General features: G+C 39.6%; 1 long non-coding RNA gene across 2 annotated transcripts; it reads left to right on the top strand.

The window, feature by feature from the left end:
- Positions 1 to 3,266: 3,266 nt before the first annotated feature.
- Positions 3,267 to 10,397, top strand: LOC138964228 (uncharacterized). 2 transcript variants are annotated; one of them, XR_011455051.1, is made up of 6 exons: positions 3,267 to 4,602; positions 4,901 to 4,942; positions 5,507 to 5,563; positions 6,207 to 6,303; positions 6,908 to 6,954; positions 9,235 to 10,397. It is a non-coding gene; the product is annotated as an uncharacterized lncRNA (long non-coding RNA). The 2 variants fall into 2 exon arrangements; XR_011455050.1 differs by having other exon boundaries at positions 5,485 to 5,563.
- The last annotated feature ends 96 nt before the right edge of the window (positions 10,398 to 10,493 follow it).

The raw sequence follows: 10,493 nt of genomic DNA, 5'->3' as shown, positions 1-10,493 counted from the left end.
AAATAAAAAAATAATAATAAAAAAGCAAAGAACATAACAACAAGAAATGAAGACATCTGACAAAGCCGAGCAAGCAGAATGACAAGTCTAATGAAAAACAGAGAGGCAATGAGAAACAAGATCGCGATTATCTTTCCTTCGCGGCACGACGCAAATCGTTTGTGTCCTTTGACCCAATTCGTGCAGTGCTGCACGATGCAAATCTTCTGTGACCTTTGACTCAACGTAGCTTCAATATTCGATTACTAATATTTACCACTGAAAACCGAGGGGTGGAATACCGAGAGGGGCAGGGTGGTAGGGCGATGGTGAAATGTAATGAAGAGACACGTGTAGCAATAAGACAAAACCGATTCTGCAATAACACAAACAAGAACAAAAAAACCAACACTGACCTATATGAATATTTAATCAATAATATGATCGTCTGCGTTGCAGGTGTGCAAGTGAAGGGTTGGGGGGGGAGGGTAACTTGATCATTAATTTGTGTGTGTCAGTGTTTGTGTTCATGGACTGATTGTGAGGGAGGGGGAGGGTGGGGTGGGGTGTGTTTCAGGTTTTGGTGTGGGTATGAAACGAGCAAAACAATACCCACACCACAAAATCTTGGAGGCAAAAAACACTCGCCGTCGCATCATTTTGTCCGCACAATATATTATATGCACCAACAACCGGAAAGAAAGGTGACAATGGAAAAAGACTCATCTTTGCTTCCTGCGATTCCTTGCCCCCCGACTCGAACGTCGCACGATAATCCACATAACAGATCTGTTGTGAGATGGTCAACGCTGACTGTGCAAGCAAATCACATCGTTTGAAATACGACAATCCCATCGCTCGAATGCAACATGTGGGCACTATCGTCTCAAAGGCGCTTACTGTTGGTTTCACACACCACTCTGTAGTCGGAACCTACAGAACTTCGCATCCTCAAACCTGACATACTTGTCTCAACATTATAAACTCAAATCACACACAGTAAGTTGCTTTCGCACGCCAGCTTTGAACAACGTGCTGGGGCCCCGAACATGCATTATAATAACAGAACTCGCGTTTCAAACCATGGCTCCCTGTGTTGATGTTTCACTTAATGTTGAACCACCAAAATGATGACAAAAACGATGTTTGATGGTGTGTTGCCAGACCAGCTTTTTTGTCGGTCCTCGGGGGGCATATCGACTTTTGTTTCATATTTATTGACCGCGGCCTTCGGCCTTGGTCAATAAATATGAAACAAAAGACGATATGCTCCCCCTCGGACCGACAAAAAAGCTGGTCTGTCAACAACCCATCAAACATCTTATAACATCTATATCTATAAATATATAGAGATAGGTGAGAGTGTATTTTTCGCGTGGCTATAAATTGATTCGACCTTTTCACTTTGACAGTAAGAACAACTTACGGGTGCAAGGGAAGCGTTGTGGACAGCGCAGTGACATTCTAAAAATAGTAACTTACAAACGGGAATATGGATTGAAGCCACACGAAGGAAGGGAGATAAACGCAAAACACTGGAGAAGATAAGGAAGAGTTACTTATAATGGTGAAATGAACACAAAAACCAAAATCGGTTCAGCGCTGCGCGCTGAGAGCACGTGTTGAAATATCTCATCGATGATATTGTGTCCGGGGTGTAGCTGAATACGGTGTCCAAATTTGAAAAAGATCCACCGAGAACTTTGGCGTTGTGATGTGGTGTAGCGGCTTTGGTGTGTCGGTATGGGGGCCCGGGTAGCTGAGGTGGAACCAAAATCGGTTCAGCGCTGCGCGCTGAGAGCACGTGTTGAAATATCGACCAGGTTGTGTCCTGTCCCGGGTCTACCTGAATATGCCCACCAAATTTGAAGCAGATCCATCGAGAACTTTGGCCGTGCATGGCGATCAATCACACACACACACACACACACACACACACACAGACACAAGTCGTATATATATATAGATAGATACAAACAGACACACACCCACACAAACACACACACACACACACATGTACATACGCACGCATGTACGCACGCACACACCCACAGACACACACACACACACACACATTGACTCACACAAATCTCATACACACAATACACACACTCATACGCACATACACGGTTGGCCTAGTGGTAAGGCGTCCGCCCCGTGATCGGGAGGCCGTGGGTTAGAACCCAGGCCGGGTCATACCTAAGACTTTAAAATTGGCAATCTAGTGGGTGCTCCGCCTGCGGGCTGGCATTATGGGGTTAGTGCATGCTAGGACTGGTTGGTCCGGTGTCAGAATAATGTGACTGGGTGAGACATGAAGCCTGTGCTGCGACTTCTGCCTTTTGTGTGGCTCACGTTATATCTCAAAGCAGCATTGCCCTGATAATTATGGAAACAAACAAACAAATACGCACATAGACAGACGGACACACACACCTTTACAAACAAACACATATACACACTCATACACACACAAACATACACACAAACTCATGCACACACACATTCACACACACACACACACACACTCCGGTTGGTCCGGTGTCAGAATAATGTGACTGGGTGAGACATGAAGCCTGTGCTGCGACTTCTGTCTTGTGTGTGGCGCACGTTATATGTCAAAGCAGCACCGCCCTGATATGGCCCTTCGTGGTCGGCTGGGCGTTGAGCAAACAAACAAACAAATACGCACATAGACAGTCGGACACACACACCAGCTTTACAAACAAACACATATACACACTCATACACACACAAACATACACACAAACTCATGCACACACACATTCACACATACACACCCACACACACACTCTCTCTCTCTCTCTCAAACACACACACACACACACACACACACACACACACACACACCAAGTCACACACACACACACACACACACACACACTCACTCACACGCACTCACTCACTCTCTAACAAAAAACTTCATACACACAAAACACACACCCATACGCACATATGGACAGACGGACATGCACACCTTTACAAACAAACACACATACACGCACACACATACACTTATGCCCACACACACACTTACACACACACGAGTACAGACTCATGCACGCGTGCGCACGCACACACACACACACACACACACACAAATACACACACACACATACGAGTACAGACTCATGCACGCGTGCGCGCACACACACACACACACACACACACACACAAACACACAAACACACACACACACACACACACACACACACACACACACACACACACAGTAACACTAACACATGTGCACAAAATGAACACAAACACACACACTGCGCGAGAGAGAAAGACTACAGGGAGGCATGACGTCATGATGCATTAATTGACGTCAAAGACTTTCGACCGTGACGTATTCTTCTTACGCGAGCTTTATCCATAGACTTGGAAACTACGGAATTTCTACCCGTCCAAAGCGGCCTTGGGTGGCGTTTGCTGAAAAAATGGGGGCGCCTATTTTACCCACCGTATTTTTGTTAGTATGGTCCCCATTTTTGGTGAACTTCCATCTCCAACTGTAGCACGTAGCCGGGCACAACGAATCCTTCTTTATCATGTATTATTCGGTGTGCACATTTCTCAAATCGATTACAGTATTCACGACTTGTTTCCGTGACCTTTCGAATTTCATGGGGGCTGCCATTTTGGTTTTGATGCGCTTCCTTTTCCGGTTTACGTATTTTCCGGTTTAACATAGCATTTGCGTTTTTTTGTCAGAAGAGTGATATTTGGTTATGAAGGAAGTCAAGTCCGCCATTACCTGCCACCTCAGTTGAGTGTTTACTTTGAACTTATACTTGAACCGTAACAGTGTGTAGCCAGTTCACAAGACCTGTTCATCATCCTACCAGTTCCAACTGTTGTTATCGATGGGTCGCGCAGCTGGAGGAAGTGTTTATTTCCATTCGGAGCCCAACTTCAGTTCAAAACCAGTCAAAAACTGGCCTTGACATTCCCACATTACGATACCCTTGAATGACATTAGATCTACGGCGTTTCCGCTTGCCCAAATCCCACATGTTGCATGTCTGCTCTTCGAGTTGTTTGGAACTTAGTTCGAATATTTTCTCGAACGTAACTTTTGACCCAGCTGTCAGGTAGGCATCATGAATTAGACGTACACTGGCAGTTATAAATCATGTTGTGCAAAAGACTCTGCAGAAGTAGAACATTGTGGAAAATCGGGAATGCTTTCTCAGTTTGTGCACCCTGGCAACATTCAGCAGGGAAAAAAAACTGCATTGCCTTCCTCTGCAAAACTGTCGCGCGAAGAATGCTGAACGGGCAGCGACGACTAGCTGTTCTTCTTCAAAGTAATAAACTACCCTTCAAACCCTGCAAGTTTGTGCGATTTACTTTGTGGACATGAAGTCAGCAGAGGACTCAGGAATGCCCACTTAATTCCTTGATTGTACTTCCGTCACAAGAACTAAAAGAACATTCAATGTTCGTTAAATCTGTGGATCAAGTGACTCACGAAGCGGAGGAAAAGAAAATCACCAGCAGATCTGTACAAGATGTTGAATTCTGCCGGCAGGGAAACGAAGCCGCCCTCACGGCAGAGAAGTCTCCGCCTACGAAAATCAGTAGATCTAGAGCAAGGTAAACATACGTTTTTCAAAGCTTGTTCACAAACACACACACACACACACGTACACAAACACACACACGCTCACACCATCACACACACACACACACACATGAAAGAGATGGAATAGCTGATCGAGTGATGACAATGTTGATTGATAAGTATTTTTTGGTGCGGTGAACTTGAGGCTATATTGTTCTATCAATCCATCGATATATTTTACACTTTCACCCCAGAAATGAAGCACGTGTACACATATTGAACACAAGAATCATTTTAAGCTTTCATTGGCATTGTTTCCTTTTTTTGCAGACATGTTGGCAGGAAGTGAGTGTTTCACCCCACTCTTGCAAGGTAGGTTGATCACTGATGACAAGTTCTGATTGTTTTTCCTTTTTAAACGGATGACAATCCGTACTCTGCAGATGGATCTAACCGAGATGGATCTAACCGATACACGGAAGCAACATTGGGAACAAACTGTTATTCAATCTGTGAATATTTCATGTGTGAGGGGTATAACTGCAAGTATTACCTACGTTCGCTAATGTAGAGAAATAATTTTTGACTCAAACTTCAAGTTAAATTGTTTCTGCTGTCAGAGCCATCTTTCTGAAGGAACAATATTTTACATGCCACTGGATTGTTGTATATTCCTTCTTATTTTGCAATGACAGGCTCAGCTTTCATTTGATTGTAATGTGTTTCTTATTTGAAGCTTTGTATCATAAAAGCTCTGTAGAAGTGTTGCACTTGTTTTGCAGACTGCATTAGGCGTGGTACCTATTGCACACACCCACACCCCCCACACCCCACACCCTGCCTATTTATCTAAAACACCCACCCACACACAAACACAGGGTGCTGACAAAGGATTTTTTTCCATTCTCCTTCAGGCCATCGCTTAATTTCTTGCAGACTGAGGAGCAATGGACGTTTGAGCAGCTCCTAAACCTGGGGCACACAAGCCACAAGGTAAAGAAGGTATCAGTATACATATGAACAAATGTTTTCCCTTTGGTTTTTATCGCACCATTTTTTCATAAAACTCTGTAAATTGTGGCAATTACACATTATGCCAATAACATTATTATGAAGAATGAAGATTTTCAACTTATCATTGAAGAAATGAAATCAAGCATTTTTGTTCATTCTGTATTTGATGATTATTTTCCAGTCTTTGGGTTGGCATAGTGGGTGAAATAAGGGTGAGGAGTGTCGGTTGGTGTGATTTCTTAGGTCTTGGTGATGTAATATTTTCCCTACGGTATTATTCATGGTTATCATAGTGCAGATTCCAGGGAAACGGTTTTTTGAACAGCCTCTTAAACTGAAAAGCCACAAGGTCAACAACATAAACAGGTTACTGGTGTCTCGGGCATTGATGTTTTTAAAAAGATTTGCACAGCAATTTTTGTGTGTGTAAAGAGATAATGAAAATAAAACATAACAACTTTTATATTTTTGAAGTGGAATTAAATGTTTTCATTTTTTTATTTTGAAGTGTTTTTGTATGCAGGTTTTATTGGATGGGTGGGGGGTGGTTTTGATGGTTCTGATTTATTATGATGTAAGGGTGGTTTTTTTCCTTAATTATTTATTTAATTGGTTTATGCAGACTTCATGGCAGCCACTGACCAGACGATATGACAGCCATGAATATCGAACGCAGAAGAAGAAAAAGAAGAAGACAGTCTAACAGGAAAATAATTCTGGTATGCTCATAATGTCTATGCCAGTTAAAAAAAAGTCATGAATTGAAGTTTACCCAGGTTAGACATTAGCATGTCGTAATTGTGACAATGAATGTATCCGTAAACGCACCAAGAGACTTACTTAGAAAAATTGAAGTCATGCATCGTCAATATGACTACAATCACAAACTGAATAAGGGGAAATCATGTCAATTTGGTGGTCTGGATCATCAGCTGTTGCTCATTCGCTATAATGGTCTACTTGACAAAGCCCGTCTTCATGTGCTTCTTTGTTTCTTTATACCTAGTGTAGACAACATGTAGGCGTTTGCAGACTGTTTATTGTATTGCTGTTGTTTGTTTGTGAGTAAACCTATGGTGTGACCTCAATTGTTTGAAATTTGTTGTGTAAGGTGTTTCTCCATGCCCCCAGAAGAACCGACATTATATTAAAACCTTCATACCCTGCAAATACTTGCATACTAGATGTTGTTTCTCATTGTAATGATTGGGGACAGGCAAGCTCTTAAATTGTGCAAACCTTCAGAAAACTGTCAAGTTTGATTTGCTAGAACAAGCGATATTAACACGTTATTAAGATGAATATTTGATTAAATATGTGCAGGAACTACTTCAGCAGATTCATATGGCCAGTCTCACAATGCAAGGAAGGTGAGTAGATTGAATTATGTCTATCCCACCTGTTCTGTGTTTAGTGTCAGCCGTGATTGCCTGATGAGAATTTGAAAACATGTTTCTAACTAACATGAACCCAACCATGAAACGTGATGTAGGTGAGTAGCCCATCTAGAAAAAATAACCTGTTCTAATTCCGAATTAGAACAGGTTCTTTTTTCTAGATGGGCTACTCACCTACATCACGTTTTATGGTTGGGTTCATGTCAGTTAGCAACATGTTTTCACATAGAAAATGGTGGGCACCTGAACAAATATCTGCACATTACAATGAAGTCTTACTTTGTGATCTGATAATTAAATAACCCCCACCCCCCACCCCCCCCCCCCCCCCCCACCCCAAGAAGAAGCTCACATAACTACCAACTACACAATTTCATTACAGAATCAAACAAGTTCAAAGTTCAAGTTTATTGGTCCATAACCCATGGGGGCATTTTGAACAATAAATACAATCAATACAATCATGATATATGCTAATATAATAAATAAATAAAAAATAAAAAAAATAATAGAAAATAAAAAAAAATTATGAAAAACTGTTACAAATTCTATTAGTAAAGTCCAAAATATTCTTTAGCAATTTCTTTTTCTTAGTCGCAAACAACTTTTTAAATTTAAGTGCATTAGGTTTTTTCCAATAGTAAGGTGGTAACAACTCAGCTCTTTCTTCTTTGAAAAAATCACAGACAAATAAATAATGGAATTCATCACCTATGTCATGCGATACACATTTGGTGCAAGTTCTTTCTGACCTCGGGATGTTAAGATAACGTTCTTTCTGTACAGGTAAATTGTTGTTTAATGTTCTAAACTTCATCATTGAAACACATTGCTGATATGGCAGGGTTGTGACGTAGTCTTCGCATGCAAAAATATCTTTGAACATTCGATAATTCCAAAACATATTTTTTGTTCCAATTTCTGTAAACCATTTATGGATATACTGGTCATATAGACTTCTTTTTACTTTCTTTTTAAACCATGTACTTGAGTATTGAATATTTTCTTGAGAAGTCCAAAGGCCAGAGAGACCAATTTCATTTAAGGTTTTTTCAATGAAACATAAGTACTTGGATTCAATCATCTTGTTGATATACAATCTATAAGTAAAGCAATACACAATACTTGAAAATTTATTTTTATGAATAGGACTAATCAGTTTATACCAATAGCAAAGCATTCTACATTTCATATTAACATCTAGTGGATATCTTCCAAGTTCACCAAATATCATAGCATTTGGAGTTGATTTTTTTAGTTTGAAAACAATTTTATAAAAACGCAATTGAAGTTTAGTAGCAAGTTCACAGGAACCAAAACCCCATACTTCACATCCATACAATAAAATTGGAGCAATCATTTTATCGAACAGGTCAACTTGTATGTCCACAGGTAGTGACAATTGTCTACAAGTGCGCAAAAGAACAAACATTGCCCTTGAGGCATGATCATATAGATTCTTCTGTGCGACTGAAAATGTATTATTATAATTAATCTTAAGGCCCAAGTACATTACATCAAACACTACTTCGATTAAATTGCCATTGTACGTAAACTGTGGTTTATTTCTAATTTTACCTCTGGAAAAAACTATAACTTTTGTTTTGTTTACATTAATATTTAGACGCCATTTTAAACAGTATTCGTGCATTTTGTTTAAACATTCTTGCAGGTTTTTTTCCGACTCTGAGCAGATCACAGTATCATCCGCATACAGTAATGGGAAGAATCAGGATTCAGCAGTGCTAGGTCGTTGAGGGGGATAGCTATCACCAGGCACTCAGCAATGAATAGTTGAGGTTTTCACGGACATTAACAAAATCCGGTAACCTACGGACAGTAAATTTCACAGGGAAGGGAACAAGAACGTCAAAAATGGAAAAGTATGTTTTTTCTTTCAAACCATTGATAGAGCTCTGAAGCTTCACACAAGTTTTGCAGAGAGAGCACTCGGCCTATTCATTTTTGGCACTAAAACATGCGCACACACAAAAAGAAAGTTTTTAAAAAGTGGCGCCGATGTATTCTCACACTCACAGCCTTAGAATATTGCAGTTTGTATGTTACCAAATTGAGGCATGATTTTACTCCATGCAATTACCTGACCAAATCTGCGACAGTCGGGCAAACTTCTTACAAGTCGGATTGGGCCTTCAATCAAATACTCAGAAACCAGCAGCTACTTTAAGTAATACTAGTTTTGTTGTTATTTTGTACAGCTTGTACTGAATGTGTTTTCGTTTATCTCCTCAGAATCGAGTCAGCCAGAGAAAGACCATTGAGAGGGAGAGCGCACAGTAAAGCATATATGGCATGCACTTCGGTGGACCAGTGCCATCATCTTCATAACAAGAGATGCAGATCATATTTTCTTATGTTTAAGTATAGCTGTTAGCAAAAGTATTTGACGATTCTTGGGTACGACTTTCGTGTTTAATCCTATTAGCTTGTGCACAGCCTCAAAATCTGTTTTATTTTGATTTATCATTTATAGTTTGAATTTTTTTTTAATGGAATTAGTCCAAATGTAAATACATCTAAGGCTGCAATAATGTTTTCTTGTATATACCCTTAAAACTACCTCTTCGTGTAAACAAAATTTAATTGTAAAAAGAAGTGTTTGTTCAAGGGAGATAATTTGAAGCGAATTTTTTTTTTAAATCAGTAAAACTGCGTAGTGACATCCTCAGTTAAATAAAAAGAATAAGGAATAAAGGTATACACACAGGTTGTACCCATTTTCCTGATTGCACTGCTTTTAAGTAGAAAGCTTTTTTTCTCAGAGTTATTTTACAAATAAAATCCAAGGGAGGCAATTGATATGATAAAAAGGAAGAATTTTTCTTTTCTTAGAATACTGTACACATTTAGTAAAGTATAATTTACAAGACAAAACACAGGGTTTTTGGGTTTTTTTTTCTGTGCCTACTACTTGACAAGAGAACCACGAGATTTGTGCAGATTATTTAAAATTTTCTGAACAGTATATTTTACAAAGACAGATCCATACAATATATATAATTTTGTAATAGATGTTTACAATGTGTAGGTATGGTTTTTTTTAAATCAACAGTTCGGATAGCCACAACAAGTGTGTATGTCTTGTGATTTGAGAGCTTTAGCACTGGATGCTTAGAATCCTCTTGATCATTTACTTCAGTAGGTTAAGCCACCTTCTCCAAAATCTTCTCTCCTATTCTGTGCTTACTACAGTGGGTTTGACAAGAGAACCACGAGATTTGTTTTTGTACATATCTTGCTTTTATTCTGTACACTTTAATATTTTAATCATATGTGCACATTTTTTTTTAACTGTGTTTTTGTTTTTGTTTTCCTGTATTCAAAGTGTGTATGGAAACCACAACATGTCACAGCAGTATTATTAATCTGGATCTCCCTGCTAAGAACGTAATTAACAGAACGTGTGCATGTAGCTAAAGAACTTCACTCAAAATACGTCCATCCTCACACTCATATTTTCTTAAAATAATATTTGTTCATACAAACATGTT

The sequence above is a fragment of the Littorina saxatilis genome, linkage group LG4 (genome assembly GCF_037325665.1).
Source record: "Littorina saxatilis isolate snail1 linkage group LG4, US_GU_Lsax_2.0, whole genome shotgun sequence".
In the NCBI taxonomy this organism is placed as follows: domain Eukaryota; kingdom Metazoa; phylum Mollusca; class Gastropoda; order Littorinimorpha; family Littorinidae; genus Littorina; species Littorina saxatilis.
Note: the sequence above shows the minus strand (reverse complement) of the source record. Positions and strands in the feature narration are given on the sequence as shown.